A 24,073-nucleotide genomic window follows, 5' to 3' on the forward strand; every position below is an offset into this window, starting at 1 on the left:
GTCCATAACTTTCTTTTCTTGTTGGGTCTTTTCCTGGTTTGGGGATCAGGGTGATGTTTGCTTCATAGAACGTGTTGGGTAGTCTTCCTTCTTTTTCTACATTTTGGAACAGGTTGAGTAATATAGGTACTAATTCCTCTTTAACGGTTTGGTAGAACTCTGACGTGAAGCCATCTGGTCCCGGGCTTTTCTTTTTAGGGAGGTTTTGTATGGTTGATGCTATTTTAGAACTTGATATGGGCCTTTTCAACGTTTCCACTTGATTCTGGCTAAGACTTGGAAGATGATGTGCTTCCAAGTATTGTCAATTTCCTTCAGATTTTCATATTTCTGAGAATAAAGTTTCTTGTAATATTCATTAAGGATTTTTTGAATTTCTGAGGAGTCTGTTGTTATTTTGTCTTTGTCGTTTCTGATTGATGAGATTAGAGATTTTACTCTTTATTTCCTGGTTAGGTTAGCCAAAGGTTTATCCATTTTATTGACCTTTTCAAAAAACCAACTTTTGGATTTATTGTATAAATAAATATACAATATTTATTGTTATAAATAATATTGATCTGTTGTATAATTCTTTTGTTTTCAATTTCATTTAATTCTGCTCTAATTTTGGTTATTTCTTTTCTTCTACTGGGTTTAGGGTTGGAATGTTCTTCCTTTTCCAGTTGCTTGAGATGTCCCATTAAGTTGTTAATTTCCTCTCTTTCCATCGTCTTGAGGAAGGCTTGCAGTGCTATAAATTTTCCTCTTAGGACTGCCTTTGAGGTATCCCAGAGGTTCTGATAATTTGTGTCTTCATTGTCGTTTTCTTCCAAAAATTTGGCAATTTCCTTCTTAATCTCATCTCTGACCCAGCTATCATTCAGCATAAGCTTATTTAACTTCCATATTTTTGTATGAGTATGCAGATTCCTGTTGTTACTGAGCTCAACTTTTATTCCATGGTGGTCTGAGAAGATGCAAGGAATAATTGAGATTAGAGTTGTGACCTAAGATGTGGTCAATTTTGGAGTATGTTCCGTGAGCTGATGAGAAGTATGTGTATTCAGTTTTTTGGGATGAAATGTTCGGTAGATGTCTGCTAAATCTAAATTTTGGATGGTTAGGTTTAAATCTAAAATTTCTTTGCTCAGCTTCTTATTGGAGGATTGATCCAACACTGCCAAAGGAGTGTCGAAATCTCCAACTATTATGGAGCTGGAGGAAATCATGTTGCTCATGTCTGTTAGAGTTTCTCTTATAAACTGAGGTGCATTCTGGTTGGGTGCATAGATATTAATAATTGAAATCTTATCATATTGAGTATTACCCTTAACAAATATGAAGTGACCATTCTTATCCTTCCTTACTTTTGTTGGTTTAAAGCCTATTGTATCTGCAAATAAAATTGCAACACCTGCTTTTTTCTGATCACCATTTGCCTGAAATATGTATGACCATCCTTTTACCCTAAGTCTATATTTGTCTTTTAATGTAAGTTGTCACTCTTGTATGCAACAAATATCTGGCCTGAGTTTTTGTATCCTGTGCCTCTTTAGAGGACAGTTTAAGCCATTCACATTAATGGAGAATATTGATAAGTCTGGTAAAATTTTGGGTATCAAGTTTTCGAAAGTCCATTGGACACTTTTAATCCTTTCGCCACTGTGGAAGTTGAAGTTTGTTCAAAAGTTTCTGAGTGAGTTTACTTTAGTGGTAGAGGATTGGGCTGGTCATTATGGAGGATACGTCTGAGAATATCCTGAAGAGCTGGTTTGGTTATGGCAAATTTCTTCAACATATGAATGTCATTAAAGTATTTAATTTCTCCATCATAAATGAAACTCAGTTTAGCTGGATACAGGATCCGGGGTTGAAAGTTATTTTGTTTTAGGAGGATGACCACCCTCTTCTGGCTTGAAAAGTTTCAGCAGAGAGATCTGCAGTCATTTTAATATTCTTCCCTTTGTAGTTAATGGATTTCTTTCATCTGACTGCTTTGAGAATTTTCTCCTTCATATTAACTTTAGTGAAGTTAATTATGATATGCCTGGGGGATGTCTTATTGGGATTGAGTCATGCTGGGGTTCTGAAACTGTCTGCTATCTGAATTTCAGAATCTCTTGGCGTATCTGGAAAATTTTCTTTCATAATTTCATGGAGAAAGGCCTCTGTGCCTAGTGAGGCCACTTCATCAGTTTCAGGGATTCCAATGAAGCGGATATTAACCTTCTTCAATTATCCCAGAGCTCTCTGAGAGAATGATCCATTTTTGCTCTCCATTTCTCTTCCTCTTTGAGAGTTTGGGAGAGTTCAAAGGCTTTGTCTTCAATGTCAGAAATCCTTTCTTCTGCTTGCTCCACTCTGTTACTGAGGGATTCTACTGTGTTTTTCAGATCTTTGAGGGCTTCAAATTCTTACTTCAGTGCATCAGAATCTTTGGTGGTTTTGTCTTTAAATTCGTTAAATTCTTGAGACAACTTTTGAATTTCTCCTCGAATTTCTAATTCTGACTTTTGAATTGTTGCTCGAATTTCTAATTACAAATTTTCCTCTATTTTATTAATCTTGTTTGCAATCCAAATTCTGAATTCAATTTCTGACATCTTGGCCAGCTGTTTATGAATGGGATCTTCAGTTACATCTGCCATATCTTTCCTTGTGGGGGTTGATCTATTCTGGTTATTCATGTTACCAGAGTTTTTCTGCTGATTCCACCCCATGATTGTTTTACACCCTTTGATTTATCCCCTGGAGTTTCGTCAAGGACCCATACAGTTCTATGGCCTGAGAAACTGGGGCCCTGTTTGGTGTGGTGGGGCTAAGTGGTTCTGTCTTGTTTTCAGCTGGTTTCTATTCGACCCTAGTGAAACTGTTACTCTGGGTTGAAGTCTCAGCTATGGAGAAATACCAGCAATTAAGTCACCCCGCCCCCCAGGGGCAACAATTGGAAAAGGAAAATCAAACCTTCCTACAACCACACACCCAGGGCACCACCTGAATAGTTCTCGGGTGATTGCCTCAGTTCAAAAGGTCCAAATCAATTGTCTCAGTCAGTACCTGTCTCAGGTGGGAGAGTTTAAAAAGTCTCTGGCAACTGGAGCATAGGGGTCTGATGACTACTGTGATATGGCTTACTCCAGTGCTGTGTGGAGTCAGGAGGAGCCACCCAACAAATAGATCAGTCTGGGAAGGTTGATGCCTCCTTCCCCACCTTGCACCTCTGTCACACCCAGTCACTGATAGCCGGCAGTTGGCTAACCCAGTTGCCTGTATTGAACAAATACTCCAGCAGTTTGCACCTGCCTGAATCACAAGGAAATCTATTTCTGCTCAGCCAGGCTGCTTCGCTCTGCCTCTATGTAGCAGGAGGAGGTGAGGCCTGACAACCTCGGGTGCTTGATGGAGGCTGGGGGTGTTCATTGAGTTCCAGCCCTGCCCTGAATGATGTTACTGACAGAACAGAACAACTTTGTGGGGATTTGTTTCTGTCCCTGCTAAATTCCCTTGCAAAAATAGCTGTTTTGAGTCCCCAGAGCCTGCGCCTCAGGCCCTGTCTTGGCTCCTGCAGGTTTGTATTCTGTCCCTGCTAAATTCCCCTGCAGAAGAGAACCTGTTTTGAGTTCCCAGAGCCTGCACCTCAGACCCTGTCTTTGCTCCTGCAGGTTTATATTTGGTTATCTGTCAGTTCTAGCTTGCTGCCTTCCTTTGTCTATAGGCTGACGATCCCCTGAGGGCCGTGTGTGTCTTAGGCTCAGTAAAGCTGTCCTCTGGGTCAGCCCTGCCCTGGGAACTTCCTGGGCCTGCGAGTGCGTTTCTAGTCCCTGCGCTCCACCCAGGTCGGTACCTCCTCAGGCAAACCCTTTACTCACGGGGCCTGTGTTTCCATCCCAGATCTATTCCGTGGTCGTTGCCACCTGAGTAGATGCCCGGCCTCCTCTGGTTGCCCAGGGAGACAGGAGGTGTGGCTTCAGAATATCTGGGAGTGAGCTGTATTATTGCTAAAAGACGGCTGCTGCTCTGCGCCTCAGGGCACTGCTGCTCCGGTGTGGTTCCCTCTCAGCTGACTGTCCTCTCCTCGCTCCCGTGCCCCAGAGTCAGTACTGAACAGCTGCAGTTTAAGCACTGTCCACACCCCTTGAGAAATCACCCAAGAATCTGGACTCCTGGGGGACAGGCCTCTAGACCTCAGAGTGAGAGTGGAGGGGAGTGCTGGGAGCTCATAATTACAGGTAGAGAATATATACAGTTCTATACTATTTTATGCCTGGCAGGAAAATGCCATGGCACCCTAGTAGGGGAGGTAGGTCCAGTTTTTAGACAGTCTCTCCCGTGGAGTGTAGTGGGAGGAACTTTGAACTCTGCTCGTTTGTTTGTGGGGCACTCCGAGCCGTTCTCATTGGGGAGGGGACTCCCGTCCACTTGGTGATGGATTTTGTACCTTTTGTTTGTATCCTTGTGTTCGCAGCTCGCCTCAGCAGGGTTGATGTGCGTTCTTCAACCTTCTCTCTTGGTGCAGCTCAAATCCACCAGGTTACTTACTAAATTTCTGTCCTTTAACTCTCCTTCTGGACGGGAGCCTCTGTGGAAAGCTGGTTTAGTCAGCCATCTTGTCTCTGCCTATGATATTTTTTCTTTTTGGATTGTTTTTCTTGCTTTCTCAGAAAAAACATGTACCCTCAAGTGTACATAACTCTCACTTATAGCTAAATTTATGCAGGCAATGCCTCCAGACCTTTGATGTCTCATTCTAATTTTCTGTTAGGATCTCTGTGTTCTTTAGGCCTACCACACATATCCTACCAAGATCCTCTATCTTTGGGAGAACCTTTCTTTAAATGAACAGAGCTTCCTCCCTGAGGATTGACATTGGACCCATAGTACATGCATAAATTCTTGTCCCACATAGCTGGATCTGTTTCATGAGGCATTGATCAGTAAAACTTCAGTCTGAGACACTTACCTTTTGAATTTTCAAGAGTAAAACACCAGTGTCTATGGCCCTCAGGGTAACATTTTAAGCCTTTTAAGTATTTCTTTCTTTAAATTTCAGATTAACACAAATTATTAAGTTACATTGTTTGCATTTGTTAGATAAAAGTCCCAAGTTGTAATTGAGCTCTTCATCCAGAAAGGGTGCCATATACCCCTACACTGGGTGAGAGCTTACCAAACTCTCTCCCTCTCCCCTCTTTCCCCTTTTTTCTCCCCCCACTTGAATTTAATTGTTTTGTTTTTCTTGTGTGGGCGTGTAGTAGTTCATCTACTGGTTTCACATTAATATTGAGTACATTGGATGCTTATTTTTCTGTTCTTATCATACTTAGGAGGTGGTGAGGAGAAGCACTACTCTTCCCTACCTCACTGACCCCCAGTAAGCAGTAGGCAGATACAGGGAGGAGATTGTAGATGTTGCAGAAACACATACTATTAACAAGTCTTTCTAAGAAAAGCCACCCTACTGAACATCTTCATCTGCACAACAATTTCTTAATCTTCTATAAACACCTTAGAGATAAATACTGGCCTAATTAAAACCTGGCAGAACTTTTCAGAACCCATCTTTTTATTTATTTATTTATTTATTTATTGTTGGGGATTCATTGAGGATACAATAAGCCAGGTTACACTGATTGCATTTGTTAGGTAAAGTCCCTCTTGCAATCATATCTTGCCCCCAAAAGGTGTGGCACACACCAAGGCCTGACCCCCCCCTTCCCTCTTGCTGCTTTACCCATCTTTTAATATTTTCTCAAATTTATTATTTTAACATACTTCACTGAAATACAATTCAGACACCATAACACCCATTTTAAATATACAGTTTTATGATTTTAGGATATTCATAGGGTTATGTAAACATCACTACAACTTATTAGAATGTTTTCATCATAAGAGAAACTTTATATCCATTTAGCTGTCACTCCTCATATCTATTTCTTTTTAGCCCTGGGAAAATACTAATCTACTTTCTGTCTCTATAGATTTGCTTATTCTGGACATTTCCTATAAACGGAAGCATATACTATATGGTTTTTTGTGACTGGATTCTTAGCATAATGTTCTCAAGGGCACCCCTTGATTTGTAGCATATGTCAGTATTTCTTTTTATTTCTGAATAATGTTCCATTGCAAGGGTATATCATTTTTTACTTATCCATTCATCAGTTAATAGGTACATGGATTGTTTCTACTTTTTGGCTATTATAAATAGTAGGGCTATGAAGTTTTGGTACAATTATTGTGTGGATATATGTTATTATTTCTCTTGGGTATATATACCAAGGAGTAGTGGTAGTGGGTCATTGGTAACTCTCGGGTTTAACTTTTGAGAAACTGCTGGATTGTTTTCTAAAGTGGCTGTACTACTTTAAATTCCCATTAGCCATGTAGGAAGGTTCCTACTTTTTCACATCTCATGAACAACTGTTTTAGTTTTTGTTTGTTTTTTTAAGTCATAGCCATTCTAATGGGTATAAAGTGATAGCTTTTACTATGTTAGCTTATTTTTATAGATAATCCAGTTGCTTGGGTTCGGATGTGTTCCTCAAACATTCTTTTGTTGGAAACTTGGTGGTCACTGTAGCAGGGGTTGGAGATTGAACTTTTGGGAGGCAATTAGGTCATGAAGTCTCTGTCTTCATGAATGGATTGATATTGTTATTGCAGAAGTGCCTTTGTTATAAAAAGCAAGCTGTCTTGCACATGGTCTCTTCCACCCTTCCACCATGGGATAACCCCCACCAGATGCTAGCACTATGCTCTTGGACTTCCCTATCTCCAGCAATGGGAGAAGAATAAACTTTTCTTTGTAAATTTCCCAGTCTGTGATATTCTGTTATAGCATGATAAAACAGACTAGGACACTATTGCTTCTCTTTAGGATGTGCAAATAGTTTGTTTTTACTATATATTTTTCACTCGTGAGCCCTCTTTTAACACTCCAGAATGAAAATAATGGTGACAGTCAACATTCAGTTATAATGACAACAATTTGAACAAAAGGCATTTGCAGAGCTGTGGGTTAACATAATACCATATGCACATATCTATATTTATATGTCATAAGAAATAAGGGGTGGAGTAAACCTGAGATAATCTTACTACATTCTGAGTGCTAGACATCTATGAGAGCCTATAGACTAATTACTTGCCTTATAGTAGCAATCACACCAGTAATAATAATAATGAAAAAAAATATATAGCCTATATTGAACTCTTTCTATATTTCTGCCAGGCACAGTTCCTTATACAATTTATATCTATTAACTCCCTTAATTCCTATGAGAATCTAACTAAATAGACGCCATTATCATTCCCAGCTCTTAGATGAGTAAGATGAGCAAACTTCCCCAAATAATAAGATAAATCTACACATTTACAGGCTAAAATGTAGGGAAGGGGAGATTGAAAGGATATTAAAAATAGTTAATGAACAAAATTTTACAAAGGATAAGAATAATTGTTTTAGGCTCAGTACCTGAAGCTCAGTGAGTAGGGCACCAGCCACATACACCAAGGCTGGTGGGTTCCAGCCCAGCCTGGAATGACAACTGCAATCAAAAATAGCCAGGTGTTGTGTTGGGCACCTGTTGTCCCAGCTACTCAGGAGGCTGAGGCAAGAGAATTGCTTAAGCCCAAGAGTTTGAGGTTGCTGTGAGCTATGATGCCACCACACTCTACCGAGGGCAATATAGTGAGACTCTGTCTCAAAAAAAAAAAGGAAGAATTGTTTTACTTGTTTTTGCTCACATCTTCTTAGATCCCTTTTAAAGATTTTTGTTGTCCATCCTCTCCCCAGTTTCTGTGGTTTCATTTTATCAACCAACATTAAAGGGTCTCAATGGAGTATTTCCTCTAGCCCCTGAAGTCTATACCCCTCCCCCAGGTAGGAGAGCCCAAAGCCTGGAAATTTCCCATGAAGTCTTGGAAGTTTTCCTGCTGATAAAAGCCTTAAGTATCCTGCTTTTCTCTTTCTCTACTGGCTTACCCTGAAAGTGTTTTGTTCTGTTTGGTTTGGTTTTGAGTGAATCACTTGTACACAAATCTTCATCTCAGGGTTTGCTTCTGGAGAACACAAAATACCTAGAAAAAGGAGGATCTCTTGATAAAATATTTAAACAGTACTTAGTATTTGAGGAAGAAGAGTGATCATATCAAGATAAGAACAACAGAAAGCTCCTTTAAGCAAGTAGGATTCTAAATTAGAAACAAATGGATTGTTACGATTTGAAAACATTAGAATAAGCTATTTACTCAGAAAAAGCTATGCACTTGCTTTCTGAAAACTTTAAAAATGTATATAGCCATTTTTCTGGGTTAGTTTCTACATAGTACAGTTCTTCTTTCCCTTTAATAATTACACAAGAACACACCATTATCATTAACCTAAGCAGTAAAGCCTTTTTGATTATTGTGCTAAGGGCTTTACAATGACTGTGATTCTGTCCCCACTTTTTAGGAATTTAAGAGAGCAAACTTTCAAAAATAAATAAAAGAAATCTACTATTTATTATGTACTACCAAAAGGCATTAAAGTAACTGAAAATGAAGATCACTGCAGGAAAACGTGAATAGATTACAAATATCAGTATTTAAGAAAAGTAATATTTAGAATAATATCTACTTTAATTTTACAAAAGAGTTATGGACAAGAAAAATCTATTCTTGATTTATCCACTCCAAATAGATCCATTTATATTTTTTAAAAGAAAAGAAGCAACATAATACATTGAAAAAAATTATCTATATATAATGTTAGGGCAAAAGATAAAGAAATCAGTTCATCAAAAAAATGTGATGGGGCTTGATGCCTATTTGCTTGGTAATTTTTAGTAAAATGTTGAAGAAAGAACCATTTTAGTCATCAGAATATTTAAAATATTTGTAGACTGAAATCTCATTATATTGTTGGGGAAGGAAATTAATATTTCCTGGTAGAGGGCATGCATACCAGGATCTAATATCAGAAAGTATTTCTTAAAGAAACTAGTACATTTTTTTTAACCTCTAAACATATTTTGAACGGAGGAATTTTGAAACAAATTTTCTTTATGTTTCTCAGAATAGTAATAAAGGAAATAGTTCCTAAGTATAAATGTGACTGAAAAAAAAAAATATATATATATGTATAAAGATTTGAGTAGGCAGGTAAGAGTTAGGAGAAACCAGGAAAGATATATAATATATACCCTTCATATATTTTATTGTTTAAGCAATTTCATGCACTTTGTATAACTGGCATTTGGAATACATATATAATCTTCTGAAAACTGTTATTACATTCCATAAATCACATAGATTATAAAATTGTTTTCAGTTTTTCTAAATAGACTAGAAATGTAGGCAGAGAGTAAAAAACCAATACAAATATATTGTTTTCAAACGGTACCTGTGTGAGTACAGAATAAAGACATTTTCAGACATGCAAAAACAGAAAATATTTTTCTGTGTCACTCTTTCTTAGAATGCTATTTAAGGATATTTTCTATAAGAACTAGAGAGTGAATCAAAAAAGAAGAGGGCAGTGAAGAGAAGTTTAGTGCTTTTAACTACCTGCTGGGCCTCAATACTGAGTCATCTCTCCAAATTAAAAAAAAAAAAAAAAGAAGGACTTCAGAATAGAGGAATCTGGAAAAGGAATTTTATTCTACCCTTCATAATTTGGAACAATGTAAGGAAGCAATAAATGCAGAATAATAGGATAAAAAGTGTAGATCTTAGCACCCCCTTTTATTGAAGTGAAAGGACTACTTGACACTAAAATCCAAACAATCAAGATCAAATAAAAGAAAAAAATAAACCACAGCAAAATCTCAGAAATGTTCAATTTCTGAGAACTGGTGAAGACCTGTGAATACAAATAAATATAAAATTGAAACTAAAATAAAGACTGTTAGAGTGATAGTTGTAGAATAGAATGGAAATATTATAAACTTTGGTAATTAACTAATATAATAAAATTTAAAAAAAACTTTTATATTTCTAAAACATGGATGGATCATTAAAAAACTAGCAATTATTTAACTTTATATTATTTCTTTATTTATTGGAAAATAAAATTTTATTAGTTATATTTCATTCAAAATATATGACCATGTTTAGTATAATTCAATTATATAAAATCGTGTATATCTATTTTAACTCTATATATGGATTGGAGAGATAGCTGGAATGATAGTTACCTGATATTTACCTTTACCACTGCTTGTCTGTACTTTTTAATATCGTTTGATTTTTTTTTAATTTTGGAAAATATATTATTTTGTTAAATATTTAATAAAAAAATTCCAAGAAAAAGTCAATTAGTAAAAGTGATTGAGAATCAATGGATCCTTGTTCAAAGTCATTTAAAGTAAATTTTTTTTGAGATTTTTTTATTTTTTTATTTTCTTTTTTTTTATTGTTAAATCATAGCTGTGTACATTAGTGCAATCTCCTGTACCCATTCTAAGATGCACCATAGATGTGGCCCCACCATTTAAAGTAAATTTGATTAATATTATAGCAAAATGTCTACTGTAAAACCTTAAAAGGTTTTTTTTTTCCAAACTATTTATTAGAGTAACCCCCCAAATTATCACTATTCTTATCATAAAAGTACATAGGGTTTTTTTTTTGTTTTTTTTTTTACAGTTTTTGGCCAGGGCTGGGCTTGAATCTGCCACCTCAGGCATATGGGGCCAGCGTCGTATTCCTTTGAGCCATAGGTGCCGCCCAAAAGTACATAGCTTTTACCTTTATTTTCAATTAGAAAATAATTTACCTTAAAGGTATAATTGCTGTCAAAAAACACAGTTAACCCATAGAACACTAACTAAAAGAATATTGATTACAAACCCAAAATATAATTTTGACAAGATATAGGTCACTGTGGGGGATGAAGTTCAACCCAAATAGCTGCCACCTTTTGCAATGTGCTTCAGATTTTGTGAACTCCTTTTGTTCTTCAGAGACTGGAGATGGAATATATTTGCTTTTAATAAAGATGGACAAAAGTAAACAATGATGTCTGGTAAAGTTATGAGGCACAGTGTACTTACTGGTTAGAATAATGAGTTAGGGTGGCGCCTATAGCTCAAGCTGTTAAGGCGCCAGCTACATACACCAGAGCTGGTGGGTTCGAATCCGGCCTGGGCCTGCCAAACAATGACAACCACAACCAAAAAACAGCCGGGCATTGTGGCAGGCGCCTGTAGTCCCAGCTACTTGGGAGGCTGAGGCAAAAGAATCGCTTAAGCCCAGGAATTGCGGTTGCTGTGAGCTGTGACTCCATGGCACTCAGATAGCCTGAGGCTCTGTCTCAAAAAAAAAAAAAACACATGAGTTAGAAAACTTTGATATCTAAACCGCCCAAGCTCAAAACACCAATTTATAGCCATATTGATGCTCTTTTTCTTTTTATTTAGTCATATACACATAGATCATGAATACATTTATGCATTTGTGGGATACAAAGTGTTGATTTTTTATACAATTTGGAGTGTTTACATTGAACTAATTAATATAGCTTTAACTTGATGCTTTTTTAACGTTACATATTATTGTACTGATTTTTATGTGTAGTATAAAATTTTAAAATAACACAGACAGGAATTTAGATATCATTTTTATTTAGTGAACAGATATAATAACTTCTTTATAAATTCATTCCAGGGGATTATTTGAGGACCAGACAACATGTACATTTGATATATTGTTCAACTGGGTTCTTTCCTTTTTAAAATCCAATCAGAGCTGAAACCCATAAAAAGCCACAGAAATAAGTTGTTGTGACTTGTCTGAATTTCAGATTGATATGAGGTTATATTGTTTTCATTTCTGAGGTAAAGTTCAAGTTTTAGTTGAGCCCTTCACTCAGGGGCATGCTGAACACCCTCACAGTGTACATATTAGGTAAGATTCTTTTGCAATCAGAATTTATTATATAGAGAAGCCTAACCCAGGTACGCTGTTCTACATGCTTTTCATTCACCAGTGAAATTAGTCCAAATATCCTGAGACTGTAACCCAGGATATCAGCTTTCACCAGACTAGGAAAGGGCCCTCTGCTTCATTTTTCCACTTCTTGCTTTCCAGCCAGGTCTTTGGTCAGCAGTCTGTGCAGTCCATAATTATGACCAGGGGTGCTAAGCATGATGTTTGCACTTTTCGGTATTCATGCACATTACACCAAGGAGTTCTGAGTTTATTATTCAAAAGTATATAATAATTACCCCACACTTGGACCAATCGGTTTGTAGAATAATGTGTGCTTAGATAATGCTAAAGTGTTCTTGAAAGGTTTATAAAATTATTTTGTGTTTACATAGTTTTCTCCTCTGATTGATGTCAATGATCTGAATCAGGGGCTTGATAGCCATTCTCCTGTAACCAGCTGTCCATATTTGTCCTATAATATTAGATGTCTTCTAATGCCCACCTGATTTCCTGCTAGCACCTCAGAAAGTGTCACTCCCATTGGATTATAACCGTTTATATGCACTCATTTTACATTCAAATAATTCCATATGGTTTCTCCCATGATTCCTGTCTCTGGAATGCCATTTCATCTCGTCTTTTCCTATCTATCCATACTTCAGAATATATAGTCTGCAAGAAGGCTTCTGCTTCTCTAGATCCCCGTGCAGAGTAGCACACAACTAGTGCTTAATCATCTTTAATTGTTTACTACATGCTACTTTTTATCTACACAACTGAACTGTAAATTCCCTGTGTGCAGTAACATGCCCTAATCTTCTTTATCCAGAACCACCATAAACAGTTTTGAGCATATTTGATACCTTTTAAACAAAGAGTTGTTTATGATTATTTGATATCACAACTTAGACTCCTGATTGGGAGCTGCTTTCAGTTAAAAACATAATACATAGGTAAAACAAAGCATCACATATTTTATGAAACATTTCTAGATTCCTCTCTAGGCTCCTCTGAATTACTTTAACATGTTTGATTTGAATGACTAAAGTAGAACATATTTACAAGGAAACTAGTTTTAAATCTCTATTGGAATGAATCAAGATGAATAAAGAAATAACTCAGAGATGGAGCAGAAGACAAAGTTCAGAGTTTATGTTTTCAAACATTGGCCAATCTATGATTAATCCACCAGTGCTGGTAGGTCAGGTAATTGGTCAATGACAACATATTTTTGTTTTTTTTGCCAATAGCAACCTTTTTGTTAGACCATGGAAACATGTCCATTTCTGTCCATTCATTTTTTTTAATGCTTATTCATTACTTTAAGTATCTTTAGGTATGCGTTTTTCTTCCCTGAGCCTATGGGGTCCCTTATGATACCCAGCAACTGTCCTCTATTCTCTGTGATATTCTTAATGCTAATCACAATGCCTCACACTCAGTAGTATTTAATATTGTGTTGAAAGAATGAATAAATGGATAGATGAATAGATGGATAGATGGATGAGAGATGAAATTAATTACAGGATAATGGAAGAAGGTATCCCTTCTTTCTTATTGTAACAAGTAGCCTTCCTGTGTTAGATTTTCTGATATCCTAAAACATTTTTAAGACATATTAGAGATTAATCTGAGCTTTCTTACTGTACAAACACAAGAATTGAAACGTATGATTTTGGAGAATAAAATGTGAGCTACCTTAATCATTTCAGGGTGGCATTTAAATATTTCCTTTAAGTAAAAGACTTCTTACAATTTTTAATTTTCTCTGTTTCTCAATTTTCTCATCTCTACAATGGTGATAATAGTTTCTTTGTATCTATTTCACTGTTGGATTAAAATTTCAGCTTATGCTATATGATTCTGCTGAACTTCCACATCTTTCTGTGGAACTGACATGAGGTAGAGGGTCAGGGAAAGGACAATTGTATTGACCCAGTTAAGTGCCAGCAATGGGACAATAAGGACTCAACTTATTCATGATGGAGTGTGAGGGTGGGAATCTACAGAACTTAGTGCAGATCTCATAGGAAAGAGAGAATCAAAATGATTAATATTAGGATTCAAAATCTACACTAAAAAAGGATTTTAAAAATTGGTTCTTTGTTCACATGTCACATATATACTTATACAATAGCAGAGTTCAAAAGTATTTTGAGTCACATAGATATTTTTACCTAAATTCCTCGGGTAGTGAGGTTACAGGGCTTGGCTAATTTTATATTTTTTAGCTTGTCACCTAGCCTTTATTTTCTCTCTCTGAACGTGCAGGAGGATTTTAAAATCTATTCCTGCCAAGCAGTTCTCTTTCGTGGGAATTTGGTTTAAACCAGCTCTGTTGCTATGGTACCTAGTTTTCTGTTAATGGAAAAACAGAGAATCAAAATAATGCAGAATTTGCAGTATATATGTACCCACTCACTCCATATTGTCTTACCCGTGTTGAATATTCAAATGGTCAAAAGTTGCTCAGTGCTATAAAAAAGTATCTAACATACTTAGAATTCACATACTAACACTGCATACCTTAGTGTGTGTGTGTGTGTGTGTGTGTGTGTGTGTATGAGTGCATGTGTGTAAATGGCATAAGAGATGGCATAATGAAACAGAGGTTTTGCAGGTAAAGAGACCTGAGATTGAATCTCAGCTTAGCCAATTAAAAGCTAGGTGACCTTGAACAAGTCACTTTCTCTGGGCCCGTTTTCCCATCTGCACACTGAGTATTAATAATAATAACTGCTCTTCAAGAATGTTGTTAAAATTAAAATAATATGTTTTAATTGCCTAGGAGAGTGTCTGTCACTTAGTAGATTTGCAGAGGCCTATTAGTATTTTCAGATGTAGAGGTCATGTGTACACACGTGCGCATACTTGTGTGTCTGTGTGTGTGTGTGTGTGTGTCATACACTGAACTGTGACTCCTCAAGATCTATATATGGAAGTGCTAACCCCCAGCATTTCAGAATGTGACTGCATTTGGAAATAATGCTTTTAAAGAGGTAATTCAGTTGAAATGAGGTCTTTAAGGTAGGCCCCAATTTAATGTGACTACTATCCTTATAACAAAAGAAAATTAGGAGACTTAGATGGTGGGGCATGGACAGAGGACAAATAATGTGAAGACACATCAGGAAGGTGAAGTGACCAACTGCAAGCCAGGAAGAGAGGCTTTAGAAAAAACTAAACCTGTTGACATCTTGATATTGGACTTCTAGTCTCCATAACTGTGAGAAATAAATTTCTATTGCTTAAGACACACAGTTTGTTATACTTTGTTATTGCCACCCTAGTAAACTAATTTCCTCCCTCCCTCCCTTCCATCCTTCCTTCTTTCCTTCCTTCCTTCTTCTCTTTCTTTCTATTCTATAAGGTCAATAAATGGTAATAAAATAGAAATGATAACATATTGAGTTTTCCTGAGTCTTTTCATTTTAATTTACTGCTTAGAGTATGTAGTTTTTTAGTTATTACTTCTTTGTATTGACTAATAACTTACAAAGTATAAAGAACACAAATCTTAAATGTATAGCCCATTAATTTGTATTATACATGTGTATACTATTATACATCCACTACCCAAATCAAGATCTACAGCATTTCCAGTTCCCTAGAATTCTCACTGAAGCTCCTCCAAATCAATAACCATTTCCTTTCCTCAAAGTAACTACTTGTAAGTTCTTATGTTACAGGAGGTCAGACAATTAAGTTTGTGAATTTGTCCTAGAGAAAGTGCTACCTACCTTATTGCTGAATATCACTGTGGTCACCTTCAAAGTACTCCCCTCAGCCATCTGGTGACCATAGTGATATTTAACAATGAGGTATGTAGCACTTTTTCTAGGATGAGTTTGTGAACTTAATCATTAGACCTCTTACACCCACAGCTCTAATGGCCATTCCAGAAAAATAGTTCCAAAATTGCTTTAGAGGGTGAACTAGGCACTGGTGTTGGTTCATAGCTCTCCAAGGAGAGTACTTTGAAGGTGACCATAGTGATATTCAGCAATGATGTATGTAGTACTTTTTCTAGGATGTGTTCACAAAATTAATTTTCTGACCTCATATATATTTTGACTTCAAATAAATGAAATCATACATTAGTCTTTGATTCTAACTTCTTCTGCATATCATGTATATGCAATCCATTCATTTTGCTGCATTCTAAATAGTTCTTTTTTCATTGCTGACAATAGTATTTCTTTTCTTTCTTTCTTTCTTTCTTTTTTTTTTTTTTGTTGCAGTTTGGCTGGGGCCAGGTTTGAACCCAGCACCCTTGATATATGGGGCCGACACCCTACTCACTGAGCCACAGGCGCTGCCCCTTGACAGCAGTATTACATTTTATGTGCATATCCCTATTTATCTATAAACATTTGATAATTATGAAGTTGCTATGAACATTCTTGTAACTATTTTTGCTGGACAAAACTACTCCTTTCTCTTGGGTAAGAAGCCCATAGAAATTCTATAAAATGTCTCCATCTTAATGTTACTCATGGTAACAAACTCACTGGTGTCAAACCAATATTTTTATACCTCTGAGTTTTGTTGTCACAACTGGGAAGGATGCTACTGGTTTCTCATGGGTAGAGGCCAGAATTGCAGCAATATCCTCCAATGCATAGGACATCCACCACTAACAAAGAATTATCAAACCTCAGATGCCAATAGTACCACTATTGAAAAACCCTCTATCTAAATCAATGGAATTTAACTTTTAATTTTTACTTTACAGGTATCCATTGCTTGATCAACCTCCATATTCTTTCTGATATATTATGTATTTTTAGAATGCTTGAGGGGAAAGAGTAATGGCAGCAGCATCTTCTTCTCTGTTCTATTTGGGGTATTAGCTTTCAACATCTATAGAGGCTGACTTTAGTAAGCTCAAGGCATCTGAGTTTGTTTTTGTCAATAAATATTTTCAGAAAAGGGAAATATGTCTCATCTTTAAGCTGGTGATAGTGCATTCTGTGAAAAAAATGTACATATATAAATGATATAAAAGTACATATATACATTTATATGTAAATACCATCCCTTTGCCTCTATTTAGAACCACTTATGATAGCCAAACACATGGGTACTTGTTCTATTTCAAAATTTTCTACAGAAGATTCTTGAAATTCCTCCTGTCATTTTCCCCAATCTCTAAAAACTGTGATCAATCCATTCCCCTGACCACATATCATTCATTGTTTTCTCAGGCAACCTCTTCTCACCTACAGAGTAACCGAGGATATGTTATATTCACTTTAGTTATCAGAAATACCTAAAAGAAAAAAATGAACATGTTATTTCTATTTCCTTGAGTCTGAGCCTTTCCTCTCCATATTCCTGTCAATCCTTGATTCTGAAAACTGAGCTTAAGGGCAATACTGTAACTTACACTTTGGGCTGATTTTATATCATCCATCTAGCCACAGGTCTGACAGAGATGATTACTTAGTTCCCCAAATAGGCAGAGTTTCCACCTGACATGATTGCTTTCATTTATTTCAGTGACATTAAAATGGAGGAATGGTGTTTGTTGGCTTTGGGCTTTAAGCACATGTGGTCTGCTATATTTTTGGCTGACAGCTAGAACTAGTAGCGCCTGACATTAGAAATCCTATGTACTCAATTCTGATATGAGGACAATTAATGACAATTAAGGTTATGGGGATGGAGGAAAAGCAGAAAGAGGGACGGAGGGAGGGGGGTGGGGCCTTGGTGTGTGTCACACTTTATGGGGGCAAGACATGATTGCAAGAGGGACTTTGCCTAACAATTGCAATCAGTGTAACCTGGCTTATTGTACTCTCAATGAATCCCCAACAATGAAAAAAAAAAAAAAAGAAAACCAGAAAGTCATCATTTGCTCTTTTCACTTTCACAAATTGAAAAATCACAGATAATGAAGCCTATTAAATGTGTATATAACCCATTTCAATGGTAAATAATTACCTTTTACATTTAAAAACTACTATAAATAATTCTGTCTGCACAACTTTTTAATATGCTAAATTTCTGTGAATTAATTTCTAACTTATGTATTAATATGCTTAAGCCTTATGGATCTTTAATTGTTATTGATATTTAGGGTCTAAGGTCTGTGATATCCAAAGTCTTACTTTATTTGGGAGAATCTTATAAAACAAAAGACCATTTTAAAATGACAGTAATAACCTCATTGATGAAAAGTGGTGTAAAAGGAGAGAATAGTAAATTTTTCAAGATGATTCTCAAAGAAATGGGTGCTTTCCATGGAAAAAAAACTGTGGAAAAACTTAGTTCTATCCTTAAACTTTCAGAAAATATTTTCTTTAAGCTATTAACCAGTATTATAGAGAAATGACTATTTTAACCTATTTAAAAATATATATGGAATGGATGCGGTGGTTCCTGTCTATAATCCCAGCATTTTGGAAGGCCAATGGGGGAGGATTGCTTGAGACCAAGAGTTTGAGGCCAGCCTGGGCAATGTAGAGAGACCCTGTCTCTACGAAAATTAAAAATAAAAATATTAGGCAACTGTGGTGGTATGTAGTTCTAGCTATTCAGAAGACTAAGGCAGGAGGAAGACTTGAGTTCAGGACTTGGAGGCTTCAGTGAGCTGTGATCACACCACTGTACTCCACTCTAGGCAACTAAAAAATCCCATCACTAAAAAAATAAACTTATATGTAAGGTCCTCAAACTTTTTAAACAGGGGGCCAGTTCACTGTCCCTCAGATCATTGGAGGGCCGGACGATAGTTTAAAAAAAAAAAAAAAAACTATGAACAAATTCCTATGCACACTGCACGTATCTTATTTTGAAGTAAAAAAACAAAACAGGAACAAATACAATCACACCGCCTCATGTGGCCCACGAGCCATAGTTTGAAGACCCTTGAAACTTTAAATATATAATATGTCCTTGGAAAGAAAAAGAGTTCCCTGCTTTCTCAAGGACAATGTGCATTTTAATAAAGAACTCTATGTGAACCAGTTACTTAAATAAGAGTCTGAATATATAGCAAAGTAAGTATAATATAAAAACAGAATAGGTCTGCTTTTAATTGTGGTCAATAATCTAGGTAAAGAACAATTTTTTCTTTTAACTCTAGAAAAGAATGTGTGACAGACAAGTCGTCCTCAAACACAGGAGAAACAAGATCAATTACATATTCAGTCACTGTACCTGCCATTCTTCTGAATAAAAATTCAAAATAAATACTGTAAAATTTCAGGATAAAAAATAGAACATTATCATGAATTATATTCATGCTGATTTCCCTCTCTATTTCCTCCATCTTTTCCGTCTTCAGTCTTCGGCTGTACAAGTGATACGCTTGTACCATTTCAAGTCAAATGACATCGTTAGTTCATTAGTGTTGCAGGTCTGGCAAATGAGATCTGAAATGACACACCTGCCCTTTGACCCTGTCTTGTTCCTGGCTTATGCAAATGAAGAGAGCAGTTAAAGCATTTTAAATGTTAAATTTCTCATCTGATACCTCTGGTTTTATGCTGACAAGGAACACTTTATGCATGTGAAACTAATCTAGTTTTAGCTTTTTACTTATTAAACAGATTTTCAATGCCGTCATTTTCCTTTTATCTTAAGAGTATATGGAAATCTCACAGGTTTACATTTGCACCTAAGAACCAGTTTGATTTCAAGTTTAGCTGTTTGAGGAACTTCAAGAAATAGATTAGAACTATATCTATTAAATTTACCTGGACGTGTGAGTTAAAATGGTCTTTTGGTTTATGAATTATGACTATCCTAATATGTATGCTAATATGTGAATATTTCTATTACTAATATAAGCTATTAAAAATAGAAATTTAAAAGTGAAAGCTTTTTATATGAACTATATTTATCAGCATGAAAGTTTTGCTCATTTAGCACTCATTTAATAAGTGTATTGATTTTAATGATTGCATTTTCTCTACCAAAGTTCTCAATAAAAATCCTTGGACATAAAAATAAATCTGCTCTCATTACTTCAAAGCAAGTCAAATAAAATGAAATTCTTTAAGATAAATCATAAAAGCAAACTTTTGTAATGATTTATTTCAATAGGAATAAAAACCATCATTACTATGCAGATGAGGTAGCAATGGAAGTCCAATGAAAAATAAAGACTATGGGCATTGAATGCCGTACTGTAATCTGTTTGCTCTGATTCTTCAAAGGGTGTCCAAAATGTTATTACAAAGTTCTTATTTTCAATAAATCACATCATAGATGAATAGACTATTGTTATAGCTAGCCCTAAAACTGTCTATTAGAATTCTTTGCAGGGCAGTAAAACCAGTAGTTTCTTTTTTTTAGGTGTTTCTTTTATTTTTATTTCAGATTGATGTGAGGATACCAATGATTATGTTACATTGTTTGCATTTCTTAGGTAGAGTCCAAGTCGTAGTTGTGTACCTCACCCAGGAGGTATGCCATGGACGTTTATGTTGCGCCTGTTAGGTGAGAGCTTGACAATCGTCCTCCCTCCTCCCCTCTCCCCCACTTGAATTTAATTCTGTTTTTCTCTGGTGGGGGCATGTAGTTGTTTATATATTGGTTTAATATTAGTATTGGGTGCAAGTATACTTGCTTTTCCATTCTTGTGATACTTTACTAAAGAGAATGTGTTTCAACTCCATCCAGGTAAATACAAAAGATATAAAGTCTCCATCTTTTTATGGCTGAATAGTATTCCATGGTATACATATACCACAGTTTATTAATCCATTCATGTGCTGATGGGCACTTCAGTTAATTTCACATCTTGGCAGTTGTGATTTGAGGTATAATCAACATTCTAGTGCAAATGTCCTTATGGTAAAGTAATTTTTTTCTTCTGCATAGATACCTAATAATGGAATTGCTATATCAAATGGAAGGTTTACTTTTAGCTCTTTGAGGATACTCCATACTTCTTTCCATAGAGGCTCTATTAGTTTGCAATCCCACTAGCAATATAAGAGTTCCCTTCTCTCCACATCCACCCCAGCATCTGAAGCTTTGGGAATTTGTGATGTGGGCTTTTCTCACCATGGTTAAGGTTTTTCTATCCATGTACAATAGTTCCTCTCTATCCATATTTTTTTACACTGTGGTTTCAGATATCCACAGTCAACCACAATCCAAAAATGTTCAATTAAAAATTCCAGAAATAAACAGTTCCTAAGTTTAAATTGAACACAGTTCTGAGCAGTGTGATAAAATCTTATACTGTGACACTGTGTCCCACTAAGAGGTGAATCATCACTTTGCCTAACTATCCATGCCATAAATGTTACCTATGTATTAATCACTTCCTAAGTAGTTTTCTTGATTATCAGATTGACTGTCCTGGCTTTGCACTGCTTTTGTTCAAGTAACCTTTATATTATTTAATGATGGCCCCAAAGCACAAGGGTGGTGATGCTGGCATATTGTTATAGTTGTTCTATTATTATTATTTATTGTTGTTAATCTCTTAATGTTCATAATTTATAGATTAAACTTTATCATAGGTATGTATGTATTTAAAAAATTAATTTTAAGTGACATTTTGCAACAAGTTGTAAGTATTGTTAATTGTATTTGTGGAAATGCAACATGGCATAGTCACTTTGTAACATGCTAAACTTGAACGATAAAATATTCAATGTGAATTTGCCATATAATTCTAAAATTCATCGACTATAACAGGGATGAGTGTTAGCCAAAATTTTATCTCTGTGAGAACAGATAAATTTTATGAAGAACAGTATCATTAATGTGAATTATTGAAAGATTTCTATAGAAAAGAAGTATTTCTGTGTGATAATCATATCAAATCAAAATGACTTGAATATTTTGAATATTTCTTCGCAATGTAATGCTAAGACTATATACAATATATGCCCCCAAATCCAAGTGTTTTAAAAAAGGCTATCTTCCTTTTTTTTCCTTTTCTTTTTTTTGAGACAGAGTTTCATTTTGTTGCACTGGGTAGAGTGCTGTACCATCATAGCTCACAGCAACTTCATACTTCTTGGGCTCAAGTGATTCCCTTGCCTCAGCCTCCCGTAGCTGGGACTACAGGCACTCACCACAATGCCTGGTTGTTTTTAGAAATGGAATCTCTCTCTGGATCAGACTGGTCTTGAGCTCATGAGCTCAAACAATACACCTGCCTTGGCCTCCCAGAGTACTAAGGTTACAGGTGTGAGCCACAGTCCCCGGCTAAGGCTATCCTTTTTCAAAACACTTCTTCAAAAGGAAATTTCAGATGAACATTTCCCCCAGTTAGCAAAGGTCATTGATGAGCAGAATGATGTATGTGAATCATTTGAAGAATAAACAAGTTATGAAATAAAAAAAAGAATATGCAGCTGATGTAGACCTGTTAATTAGAGAATCCAATGAAAGTTTCACTGACTTTGAGAATCATAATGTCACACTCAAATTGACAGTTCAGCCTCACCTAGCTGATATCACCAAGGCACCTAAAGAAGTATAGATGGAATTGATAGAGCTCTCAGTAGATGGCATTTTAAAGTCATTTTTTGATCCTAAGAAAGATCCACTTGAAATGGGGGAAATTCAGTAGAATACCTATGAAATGCCTGAAAATGCTTTCTTGCTTTTCACCCACTTATTCCTACAAATCTACATTCTCCTACCTAACCCAAATCAAGATGCCTTAATGCTTACAAGTGACTGATACCCTGATCTAGGGGATCAAGTAACTGCAGACCTCCATACATAGTAGATTTTTACAAAATCGTGTACGTTTTTAAGTATATCTAATTGAAATTTCTTGAATACAGTTTTATTGGATTACAGCTAAATTAACGCAGCCTTCCAACATGAAAAGGTTTCCCACCACTGCCCTAACCCTTGGCAGCAGCTGTGCTTTCTGTCTCTATGAATTTGACTACTCTGGGTGGCTCATATACATGGAATTATGTGTGATTTGTCTTTTGAGGGACTGGCTTATTTCATTTAATGTCCTCAATATCCATCCATGTTGTAGCAGATGTCAAAATTTCCTTCCCTTTAAAGTTGAATAATATTCTGTTGTATGTATGTGCCATAATTTGTGTATTCATTAATCCACAGATGAAGACTGGGTTGCTTCTGCCTCTTGACTATTGTGAATAGTACATTGGAGAATTGGGAAACCTAAATTATATTTTGTCATATCCTGATGAATTAAATGTAAAGAATAAACTGTCAAAAAATACCTATCCAAGGGCAGCGCCTGTGGCTCAAAGGAGTGGGGTGCTGGCCCCATATGCTGGAGGTGGGCGAGTTCAAACCCAGCCCCAGCCAAAAACTGCAAAATAAAAAAAAAACCTATCCAAAACCATAGAATGTAATTTAAAAGTGCTTCCTTCTGAATGTGATACATATAATGATCTATTAGAAAAGCGACTATCACATAATGGAAGATAAATAAATATAATTATATAAATTAATCCATGAAAGAAATCTTTAAGATTTCTTTAAATGTTTGTTAGCCATTCATCTGTCTTCCTTAGACAAGGTTCTGTTCATGTCTCTTGCCCAGTGAGAGATGGGAATGTTAACTCTTTTTTGTTGATTAATTTGAATTCACTGTAAGTCCTAGTTATCAAGCCTTTGTCAGATTCGTAATATGCAATTATTGTTTTCCATTCTCAAGGTTATCTATTTGCTTTGGTTGTTGTGCTCTTAGCTTTGCAGAAGCTTTTTGGTTTAATTAAGTCCCATTTATTTATTTTTGTTGTTGTTGCATTTGCCACTGAAGTCTTCTTCATAAAATCTTTCCCCAGGTCGACATCCTCAAGAATTTTTTACACACTTTCTTCTAGGATTTTTATCATTATATGCCTTAGATTTAAATATTTTATCCATTGTGAATCAATTTTTGTAAGTGGTGAAAGTTGCAGGTCCAGTTTCAGTCTTTTACATGTGGTTATCCAGTTCTCCCAGCACCATTTCTTGAATAGGGATTCTTTCCCCCCGTGTATGCTCTTGTTTGGTTTATCAAAGATCAGGAGGCTATAAGATGTTAGTTTCATCTAATGGTTTTCCATTCGATTCCAAATGACTGCAAACTAACACAGCATCTTTGGAAAGAAATATGGAGAATCCTCAAAGAACTCAAATTATGTCTCCCATTTGACCTTGCAATCACACTACTAGGCATCTACACAGAAAAAGAAATCATTTTATCATAAGGACATTTGCACTAGAT

This window comes from Nycticebus coucang, chromosome X, assembly GCF_027406575.1.
Source record: "Nycticebus coucang isolate mNycCou1 chromosome X, mNycCou1.pri, whole genome shotgun sequence".
Classification (NCBI taxonomy): domain Eukaryota; kingdom Metazoa; phylum Chordata; class Mammalia; order Primates; family Lorisidae; genus Nycticebus; species Nycticebus coucang.